General features: G+C 41.2%; 1 pseudogene; it reads left to right on the forward strand.

Moving 5' to 3' along the window:
* Positions 1-2,993: 2,993 nt before the first annotated feature.
* On the forward strand, positions 2,994-3,266 carry LOC122425419 (annotated as a pseudogene).
* The last annotated feature ends 8,767 nt before the right edge of the window (positions 3,267-12,033 follow it).

A 12,033-nucleotide genomic window follows, 5' to 3' on the forward strand; every position in this document is an offset into this window, starting at 1 on the left:
CTGAGGCGTTTTCCAGTGTAATGTTTAAAAATCTTTAATTTTGAAATAATTTTAGACTTACAGAAGTTGCAAAAAGTTGAAATAATAGTTCAGAAAGATGGTCTCTCTTTTTCACCCAGTTTCTCTGTGTTAACAGTTTTCATTTCCATAGCCCAATTATCAAAAGCAGGAGATACACATGGGTATAAGATTCTTCACTAAATGACAAAGCTTATTCAAATTTCACCAGATTTTCTCCATTGTACTTTTTCTGTCCCAGAATCTCATCCAGCTCCTACCTTTATTTGTTCCATTTTCTTGCTCTCCCCCAAACTAGGACGATTCCTCATTTCTCTTATCTTTTATGACTTTGATCTGTGACTCCATGAAAGTAAAGTAAATCAATCAAGTCATTTTGAAAAATGTCTTAAGTAGGTATTGATGTCTTAGCTAATTCTGTGTAAATCCCAAACCAGGATATTTTGTGCAGCGGATTATTTATCAATTTGTCATTACACAAGTGCATTAATAGATGCTATTTACTGGAATGAATATAACTACCCAAGTGATAATGAAAGTAACAAACTGTGCTTGCTTTCGGATAGTGACGATTTTAGAGTTGGAATTCTTTCAGATACTGGTGGAAAAATTTGTTGATGGTTCTACGTTTCTAACACTTCAAATGGATTGGAGAGTCAGCAATTCTGACTTTGGGTACTCATTACCCTTGATTTCTCAATAATCTTTCTGGCTTTATTCAAAAGAAAAATGAGGTAAAATGTATAGTCAAGTAAGAATCATCTCATACAGAAACTTTTCTAAGCAGTGATCATTTTAACAGTAGTAATTAACTGTTTGGTGCCAGTCTATGCAAAAATATCCTTCAATTATAAACATTAAGTGGGCATGAACTGCAAAGATCACTTCTTTTAGGGAATTTAAAATATGGTAACAGAAATGGAAAATAATAGTTGAGACCTTGAAGGTTTAAAAAATTTATAAACAGAATTCAAATGGTAGTAGTCATCAATCTATATATGTATATGTTAACTAATAAAAAGAGAAAATTTTCATTGCACTTTTGAATATCATTAGCAACACATAAGATTTTTTCCCTCAACTTTAGTGAGGTAGGCATGTATGCATGCTAAGTCACTTGGTTGTGTCCGACTCTTTGTGACTCCATGGACTGTAACCCACCAGGCTCCTCTGTCCATAGGATTCTCCAGGTGAGAATACTGGAGTGGGTTGCCATGCCCTCCTCCAGGGGATCTTCCCCATCCAGAGATCAAACCCATGTCTCTTACATATTCTGCATTGTAGGCAGTTTCTTTACCACTAGCATCACCTGGGAAGCCCTTAGTGAGGTATAATTGCAAATAAAAATTGTATATATCTATGTTTTAAAATGTGATAATTTAATAAACACATACATATTTAAAATGATTACCACAATCAAGTTAATTAACACATCTATTGTCTCACATAGTTACGTGTGTGTGTGTGTGTGTGTGTGTGTGTGTGTGTATGGTGAGTCTGGAGGACTTCCTGTTTTCAGTTTTTTTATTTCTATTATTAAGATTTGAAAAAAAAAAAACATTGCTTTATTTAGAGTCTGTTTGTGATTACATATTTTTTTAAACTTTTTATTTTGGAATAAATTTATTTTTACAGAAAAGTTGCAAAGATAATCAACAGATTTCTCACATAGCCCTCGCCAGTTTCTGCTCTTGTTAACATGTTACATTACCGCTGTACTTTGGTTAAAACTAAGAAACCGGCATGGATACTTTTCTATAAATTTAAGATTTTATTTAGAGTTCTTCAGTTTTCCCATTGATATCCTCTTTCTGTTCTTGAATACAATTCAGGAAGCCACATGGCATTTAGCTGTCATGTTTTTTTTAGTCTCTTCCAACCGGTGACACTTTTATCTTGTCTTTTCTGATCTTGTCATTTTTGATAGAAACTGGTTAACTGTTTTGTAAAACAAGTCTCGGTTTGGGTTTATCTGAGGTTTTCTTGCCATTACGTTGAGATGACCCACTTGGGGGCAAGAATTCCACAGAAGTGACACTGTGCCTTTCTGAAGGCATCCTCTCAGGATGTGTAATACCCATGATGGCTCGGTTAAGGTAGCAACTGCCAGGCTTCTCCACTGTAAGGTTAGTGTCCCTCCCTTTCCATCTTCTGTTCCTTGGAAGCAAGTCACTTGTGTAGTCCACCTGCGAGAGTGGGGAGATTAAACTCCACCTCCTGTAGGAGTGGTTATCTCCACGTATTATTTGGGATTCTTCTACAAGGGAGGTTTGTCTATACAGGACTTTCAGTATCTAATATTACTAAGTTATCCAATTGATGATGAAATAATACTATTCATTATTGCACACTTGTTTTGGGTAGATACCTATTGAATAGATCCCTACCCTAGGAGGAGGTCTTCCCTGGTGGCTCAGAGGGTAAAGCATCTGCCTACAACGCGGGAGGACCCAGGGTCGATCCCTGGTTCGGGAAGATCCTCTGGAAAAGGAAACGGCAACCCACTCCGGTACTCCTGCCTGGAAAATTCCATGGACAGAGGAGCCTGGTAGGCTACAGCCCATGGGGTCACAGAGACAGACACGACTGAGCAACTTCACTCACTCTACCCTAATATATCTTAGTAGGAGAGAGAGATTAAAAATAAATAAGCAAGGTTTTCCTGGTGGCTCAGTGGTTAAATAATCCAGCGCAGGGGACATGGGATCAATCCCTGGTCTGAGAAGATCCCACATGCCACGGAGCAACTAAGCCAGTATGCCACAACTACGTACTCTGGAGCCCGTGATCTGCAGCAGGGGAAGCCACCACAACTGCAGACTGCAACCAGAGAGCAGCCCCACCCAGAGAAAAGCCTGAGCGACAACGCAGACCCAGCAGAGCCACAAACAACTGAAAACTTAGAAAATCTATTAAAAAATGAGTAAACAGCACCTGCGGCTCTCTTCAGCTCCCTGCCACCTCCTGCCTCCAGCATGCCTGGTCCTAGCCCCAGTGGCACTAACGGGCCCCTCAGGGCATTCTCTCACAAAGCAGGGGCCGCCCGGGCAGCTGGGTCCAGAGTCCAGCAGACGAAAAATGCCAGCTGGGGAGTGAGGGGCACAGGCCTCACGACTTCAGGAGGCACTTGGGCTGTGGCGATTCTACCCAGAAGACTCACCGGGGCTAGAAGTTGACCCTGTTCCAGTTTTGGTTACAAGTCTTCTGTATTTATGTTGCACATTTGGGGCAAGTACACACATTCATAGTTTTGGCTACATCCATCTGTCTGTCATCTGAAAAAAAAAAAGGGAAAAACCCAATGTGTCTTGAACTAAAAGCATAGTGATTTTCTGTTCATGAAATTTTCTGTTTCTAAGCTTACTGTTTTATGAGGAACCATGAGAATTGGTTTTTAAGGAATCATTTTTTTTTCTCTGGCTAACTAAACTTTTTAATTCATTAAAAAACAAGTGAACAGCAAATGAAGACATTACATATTGACTAAGTGTTATAAATGATACTCAGTATGTCCTGAGAGAATGGGGTATTTCTGAGGGAGGCAACCTCAGAGAGTACATTCTGGAATGGTCAAAGGTGTTGACATTTGACTTCCATGAAAATCCTTTCCAATGATAAAGCGGTCTGGTAACGGGAAATTGTCTATGATGTTTCATGTCACGTGCCAACTTGATGGGGCCACAGGGTGCCCAGGGATTTGGTTAAATACTATTCTGAGTATGTCTGGGCTTCCCTCATAGCTCAGTCAGTAAAGAATCCACCTACAATGCAGGAGACCCTGGTTCAACTCCTGGGTCAGGAAGAATAGCTGGAGAAGGGCTAGGCTGCCCACTCCAGTATTCTTGGGCTTCCCTGGTGGCTCAGCTGGTAAAGAATCTGCCTGCAATGTGGGAGACCTGGGTTCGATCCCTGGGTTGGGAAGATCCCCTGGAGAAGAGAAAGGCTACCCACTCCAGTATTCTGGCCTGGAGAATTCCAGGGAAGGTATAGTCCATGGGGTCACAAAAACAGGACTGAGTGACTTTCACTGTCACTTATCACTGAGTGTGTCTATGAGGATGTGTCTGGATGAGATTTACAATCCAATGGGGAGCCCGAGTAAGGCAGGTGTGAGTGGGTTTCATCCAGTCTGTGGACAGCCTGAGCAGAAACTGAAGGCTGAACAGGAGAATCGACTCTCTGACTCACTGTGTTAGAGCTGGGACATCCGTCTTCTCTTGGACTTGAAGACTCTCCTGGATCTCCAGCTTGCCGACTGCAGTAAAATACGCCTTCAGGACAGAAAGAGGGGTGGGGTGGCCCAAATACAAGGAGAAAAAGTAAACTACCATGAGAAGAAGTAGAAAGGAAAAACGATAAACTGCTCTGAAGCCCTGCCCCAGGGGAGTCTTGAGGACCATGGCGAGAATGGGGTTTGAACTTTATTCTAAAGGTTATGGGAAGCCTTTGAAAGATTCTCAGCAGGAAACTTAAATTGCATATTACATTATCAAAAGATCATTCAGATCATTCGGGGCTCACTGATGGTACAGGGCAGATGCTCCGAGGCCCCTGCTGTAGGCTGAGCTGGAGTTGTCTGTGTGTGGTCAGCACTGTGTCAATGTGAATGCAGAGAGCTGGAGGGATTCCAGAACCAACATGCCCCCTGTACCACAGTGAGCTCTCAAGTGGGGATATATATGTACTGATGACTGATCCATGTTGACGTACGGCAGAAAGCAACACAATATTGTAGTTATCCTTCAATTAAAAATAAACCAATTGTGGGGGCTTCGCTGGATGTCCGGTGGCTAAGACTCTGTGCTCCGAATGCAGGAGACCTGGTTTCGATCCCTGGTCAGGGAACTCGATCCCACATGCCACAACTAAGAGTTTGAATGCCCCAACGAAGATCCCACAGGCTGCAACTAAGACTCTATGAGGCCAAAAAATAAACAAAAATGTAATAATAAATTTAAAAATAGAGAAAAAAGTTAAAGATAACATTCTTATAGAATTTTAGGATGTTAGATTTGTCCTGGGGAAGGGCAGAATCAAACTCTAGAGGAAGGACACAAAGATGTATGTACAAGGATGTTCACTGCAGCAAAAAATCAGAAATAAGTGTTCATAAGTATGGAATTGGTAAAACAGAATATCCATTAAAAAGAACGCAGTATATTTTCATGCAAAGAAATAATGTTCAAGAGACACTAAGTGAAAAAAAAAACCATGATACAGAAGAGTCTCCATAGTACAATCCCACTAAGGTGAATTAGAAAAGACTGTGCTTGGTCGCTCAGTCGTGTCTGACTCTTTGCAACCCCATGGACTGTAGCCCGTCAGGCTCCTCTGTTCATGGGGAGTCTCCAGTCAAGGATACTGGAGGGTTGCCATGCCCTCCTCCAGAGGATCTTCCCAACCCAGGGATCAAACTCGGGTATCCTGCATTGTAGGTGGATTCTTTACCAAATGAGCTACCAGGGAAGCCCTCACTTTGTCTACCTTGCATTAAATATTATAAAAGAAAGTCTGATGAAGTGTATCAATATATGTTAACCGTGTTTAACTGTTGACAGTGGTTATGTCAGTGCAGTGGAGATTATGAGGGATTTTCACATTATACCTTATGCCTTTCTGTCTTACTACGATATCTTGAACAGTGGATGAGAAAAAAACTCTTTTTAAAAATCAGAACAGTACATTTAGGATGAATAGGTACTTTAATGAAATCTTTGAATCAACTCTATGAAATAAGTCCTATAAATATAAATATTATTTTCCTTTAAAAAGAGTGCAGATTACACTCAAACCAGGGAAATGGGGAATATTATTCATTAAATCAAAATTATTAACATTTCACAAAATGACATTGAAAACACATTCACTTCCTTCAAGTATCATCAAAAACAAGTAACTATACAAAGATTTTTCTATGTCATGTATTCAGGGAATGGTTTTGTGGTTTAGTAAAGAAAGAGATACAGAAGTTTATTTGTGAAATAAAGCAAAAGCTTTCTTTTTAAGTTGTACTTTATGAAAAGACTACTAAAGCTTGATCATCTCTGAGCACCAGATTATGGATTATTATGGGTGACTACGATTTTCTTCTTACCTCCTTTCTATATTTTCCAAATTCCCCATAAAAATCACAAATCACTTTTGCGATTAAAACAATGTTTCATTGAAGTTAGGTGTCTATAAATTTAACCCAGTGTGTCTGATCAATGTCAATCCGCTTGCACTCTCTCGACAGAATCAGGGAGTTCTCTTCTTCTCAATGACCAAGTTTGCAGACTTTATTTACAAACTGGGACCAAATGACTTGCAACATGATCACACTGGTTCCTACCTCTCTCTATCCAAAATGACAAGGCAACGTTGACCGAGCACACCGTGACAAGCAACTTTTATTTTTTTATTTTTTTTTTACAAGCAACTTTTAAAATGCTATTATTAAAATGACTATGCAGGCCTTCCTTTCATCGAATTTCTACACAACCACAAAGAAAGGTCAAAGCAAAGAGAAGCTGACTGTTAGAAAAACTCCAGCCTCTTACACCTTGTCTTAGCCACAATCACATGGTATGCAGCAAATATTTTTAGGTAACACCGAGAAAGCTTGAGACTGTAGCCTTGGTGTGCAATGTCATGTGCAAAAAGAGAGAGACAGACAGAAGACAGTTTTTTCATGACAATTGAAAAACTTATGCAAAGGGTGTGAGATCCTTGGATGAATGTTATTTAGTAAACACTGTACAAAAGGCACATTATACAACCGCATACCATAATTCTAGTTTGCTTTCAACCATCTGAAGCCTTTCTGTGCTTTCTGGTTTTAGCTACTAAGCCCTGTAAATTATTTCTGACTCATTAGCCTTTCACCCTGGGGGCATCTCACAAGCTTCATAAAAGTGTGAATATTTTTCTTAAATCTCTTTTCTAGCCAATGCATTCATTTGTTTTTTAGCCTCCGAACGTAAATCTCCACAATGAAAATCAAGTAAATAATTCTTGCCTCCCTCTCTTATATCTTCCTTTCTCTAAAACTACCCTATTTATAATTAAAAGCACATAACCAAAGACCAGTTCTACATTATTTGTTTACAACTGGGGATCTTAAGATGAGGAAGGAGTTGGGAGCAGGATGATGTAAACACTATGAGGCCAGAGTTCCCTAAGCCTGGCCCAGCTGACACTTGAGGCTGATAATTCTTTATCGTAAAGGGCTGTCCTGTGTATTGTAGGGTATTCAACAATATCCTGGGTTTCTCCCCACTAGATGCCAGTAATGCAGAGTTGGAACTTCCTGGATGTGACCATCAAAACTTTCTCCAACATATTGCCAAATATTTTCTAGGGGACAAAATCACTGTAGTGAGAACCACTGCACTAAGTCAAAGGCTACAAAACAAGGCCCTTGGCTCTCGCCAAGTCAAATTGTTTCTCTGGCCCTACAGTTAACCTCTACTTACCTAGTCACCACTGGCATAAAACATAGACACTCATAAACGCCCTCACATTCTTCACGGCAAAGCCTTTGAACGTTGTCTAGAGTTCTTCCTCTGATTCATACGAGGCCGGTTTGGCTAGAAGGCAAGAAGCAGGCGCTGGTAATTTTCCCAGGCTTCCCTGATGTGGACTTTCATGCCTGTCACTGTTTTGTTGGACTGTGCTGGATCTTGGTTGCTGCACCCGGACTTGAGTGGGGGCTACTCTCTAGTTGCTGTGACAAGCTTCTCTGCGCGGCGGCGTCTCTTGTGGAGCGCAGACTCTAGGCACGTGGATTTGAGTAGTTGTGGCCTGAGGGTTCAGTAGCTGTGCTCATTGCCCCGTGGCATGTGGAATCTTCCTGGACCAGGGATGGAACCTGTGTCCCCTGCACTGGCAGGCAGATTCTTAACCACTGGATCACCAGGGAAGTCCACTCGCTCGTCACTTTTAATGTCTGTAAATTCATAATGTCTTGACTCCAGAAGCTTGTGAATGACCCCAGTTTCTTTATCCATTACCCACACCCTGCAAAACCCATGTTCCCCCGTGAATATTAAACATAATTTTCTTTAATTAAATGTTTATTCTGCTTTGCAATTGTTTTTCTTATTTGGCACTTAAATACACAGTTATGATTCATGCTTAAAATGTTTATTTCTGGAAATGATCTTAGAGCCAATGAATTAAAATTGGGGGAAGGAATTTATCGATTAAAAAAAAGAAAAGCTTTCCCTAATTCATCCCACAACAAAGTAACACATATTAGCTCAAGTAAATATTTTTTTATGCCTCCTAATATACCCAAGTTGTCTGGTGGGTTTTTCTTTGTAATGAGGCAGATGGTTCAAACTTCTCTTATTGATGATGAATCGATATGAAACAATTTCAGTTTACTTAGTTGCAATTTCACTTCTCACTTTAAACAACTTTTTCTCAGTGATTGTCAGTACATAAAAGGACATTTGCTTATAAACAACGCAGCTCTAATACGTAACAGGGCCTTGCTTATTCTTATTTAATGCCATGCTTTTGCACATACATGAATAGCACTAAATATATCTATGCACTTAGTGAAAACAGCCATATAAAAGTAACTGGAGAATTTCCCTTTATATGAAATTCTAGAAAATGCAAAGTACAATGTTGACCAGCAGATGGCAAGTTGGGAAGGGATGGAAAAAAGAATACAAACTGGCCAAGGAAGCACCAAGAAAAATGGGCAGAAAATGTTTCTTCGCTGGAAGAAACATTCTCATTAAATTCTTCTCTACGGAAAACTCTGGAAAGTGGATTTACCATTACTAGAAGCATAACCTTGAGTAAGCATCTTAGTTTCTGCTGGCCTGTTTCATCTTTGGTAAAATGAAACTGATGATACCCACCCTCCAAGGCAAATTGAATTTTATGCTCTTATGCTGCTGGGCTCATGCCTGACGCACAAGTGTTTTATAAGCATCATTTTCTATGCTGCTTCCCTCCTTTGTTCCAAGCACTGGCTAAATAATTGAGGTACAGTGCAAGATGGAAATGAGGGCTCCCTTGTTCAAAAATTAAGAATTTCAAGACAGCAACAGCAGAACAAGTGATGGGCCAACCTAAACCAAGTGATGGGCCCTTCTAAGAGTGGGGCTCTGTGTTATTACAAAGTGAGCCCAGCTCACTCCCCTAGGCTTTTAAGATTCCATTTGTCTTTTCTTCTACTAAATTAAAAGTCACTCTTCAATTTCACAATTCAGAGGGACATATATTCAACTAACCAAAGAGGGCTTGATTATGGGTGTCATTTTTCAATGCTGCTTCACAGTTAGTCAAGCTGTTGAGTGTTAAGTGAACCTAAGGCTCTTATAAAGGAACTATTTTAGTCTGGCATAGTATTTCTCTGGTTTGCATCGTTCTCAACATGGAGAAATTACAACAAAATACGTTAGATGTTCAGGCTTCCTAGGTGACTCAGTGGTAAAGAATCTGCCTGCCAATGCAGGAAGACACAGAGGACACAAGTTCGATCCCTGGGTTGGGAAGATCCCTTGGAGAAGGAAATGGCAACCCACTCCAGTATTCTTGCCTGGAAAATCCCATGGACAGAGGAGCCTGGAGGGCTACTGTTAATAGCGTCGCAAAATGGTTGGACACGACTGAGCAGCTGAGCACACACATGCATCTTAGTTGTCTACAAGTAATTGGACCCTTGATGATAGCCAAAGAGGTAGTAAGTGGCCAAAGAGCTACTCAATTCAAAACCACTTTATCTAGACTTAAGAAACGGCAATCACACAGAAAGCAGCATAGTTTTAAGTTGGTATATCTGATCCTATACTGGAGACTTATAGGAAACTGGTCCACAGGTCTAAGAGTAAAACCCCAAAAAAGGAAGACTTGGTCTTAATACTACAACCACTGAGCCCCAGCTCTGCCTGTTATTTCTTCTTTACAGGATGCATCAGCATGTCCTTCAATGGGTTTCTCAAAGTTTTCACCTCCTATTTATAAGAGAGACTCTTGCAAAAAAAATCAAAATAATTGTGTGAATCTACATATATATGTACACACACACAGACAGAAATATTCTCTATTGGAAGAAACACACACAGGAACATAAGGCATCTCAACAAAAGGCACACAGAATGAACATTTGTTGAGCACCTTCTATTGTTCCATGACCCAAGTGTTTTACATTCATTGGAATATTAAAGCATATGTTCAGTCAGTTCAGTTCAGTTGCTCAGTCGTGTCCGACTCTTTGCGACCCCCATGAACCGCAGCATGCCAGGCCTCCCTGTCCATCACCAACTGCCGGAGTCTACCCAAACCCATGTCCATTGAGTTGGTGATGCTGTCCAACCATCTCATCCTCTGTTGTCCCCTTCTCCTCCTGCCCTCAATCTTTCCCAGCATCAGGGTCTTTTCCAATGAGTCAGCTCTTCCCATCAGATGGCCAAAGTATTGGAGTTTCAGCCTCAACATCAGTCCTTCCAATGAATACCCAGGACTGATCTCCTTTAGGATGGACTGGTTGAATCTCCTTGCAGTCCAAGGGACTCTCAAGACTATTCTCCAACACCACAGTTCAAAAGCATCAATTCTTCGGCGCTCAGTTTTCTTTATGGTCCAACTCTCACATCCATACATGATCACTGGAAAAACCATAGCCTTGACTAGACGGACCTTTGTTGGTAAAGTAATGTCTCTGCTTTTTAATATGCTGTCTAGGTTGGTCATAACTTTCCTTCCAAGAAGTAAGTGTCTTTTAATTTCTATGGCTGCAATCACCATCTGCAGTGATTTTGGAGGCCCTCAAAATAAAGTCAGCCACTGTTTCCACTGTTTCCTCATCTGTTTGCCATGAAGTGATGGGACTGGATGCCATGATCTTAGTTTTCTGAATAAAAGCTGAGTGCTGAATAATTGATGCTTTTGAACCATGGTGTTGGAGAAGACTCGAGAGTTCCTTGGACTTCAAGGAGATCCAACCAGTCCATCCTAAGGGAAATCAGTCCTGAATATTCATTGGAAGGACTGATGCTGAAGCTGAAACTCCAATACTTTGGCCACCTGCTGGGAAGAGCTGACTCACTGGAAAAGACCCTGATGTTGGGAAACATTGAAGGCAGGAGGAGAAGGGGATAACAGAGGTTGAGATGGTTGGATGGCATCACCGACTCTATGGACATGAGTCTGAGCAAGCTCTGGGAGTGCTGAAGGACAAGGAAGCCTGGTGTGCTGCAGTTCATGGGGTTGCAAAAAGAGTGGGACTTGACTGACCAGACTGAACTGAACTGAGTGGTAAAGAACCTGCCTGTCCATGCACAAAACCTGAGAGATGTGGGTTTGATCCCTGGGTTGGGAAGATCCCCTGGAGAAGGAACTGTCAAACCCACTCCAATATTCTTGCCTGGAGAATCCCATGGACAGAGGAGCCTGGCCAGCTACAGTTCATAGGGTGGCAAACAATCAGCTGGCTGAAGGGACTTAGCACACAGGCACGTGGACAATTATCAACCTTGCGACAGTTTCAGGTGAACATTGAAGGGACTCACCCACACCTATACACGGATTCTCCCCCAAAGTCTCCTCCCATCCAGGCTGCCACTTAACAGTGAGCAGAGTTCCCTGTGTTATATTGTAGGTCCTTGTTAAGTTTTCCGCTTTAAATATAGTATCTTTATATCACAGTATCTTTGAGTCAAACAACAAAATGCAAATTTTAACATAATAGCTAATCATATTAGTCGGAGAAGGAAATGGCAACCCACTCCAGTATTCTTGCCCGGAGAATCCCATGGACAGAGGAGCCTGGTGGGCTTCAGTTCATGCGATCATGAAGAGTCGGACACGACTGAGCAACTAAGACAATCATATTAGTTTACAAGGTCGCCTTGCTCTGACCATAATTTCCATCGTTTCCCCTACCCCCATCCCCATAAAATTTCATCTCCGGGTTAGCATTTCTAACAGTTGACCGGGAGAACAAGCTGCCTTCTACACAAAAATAAACATTTAAAACTTGTGATAAGAACGTAACTTCGAAGACCGCAAGGGGGA

The sequence above is a fragment of the Cervus canadensis genome, chromosome 23, assembly GCF_019320065.1.
Source record: "Cervus canadensis isolate Bull #8, Minnesota chromosome 23, ASM1932006v1, whole genome shotgun sequence".
Lineage (NCBI taxonomy): Eukaryota > Metazoa > Chordata > Mammalia > Artiodactyla > Cervidae > Cervus > Cervus canadensis.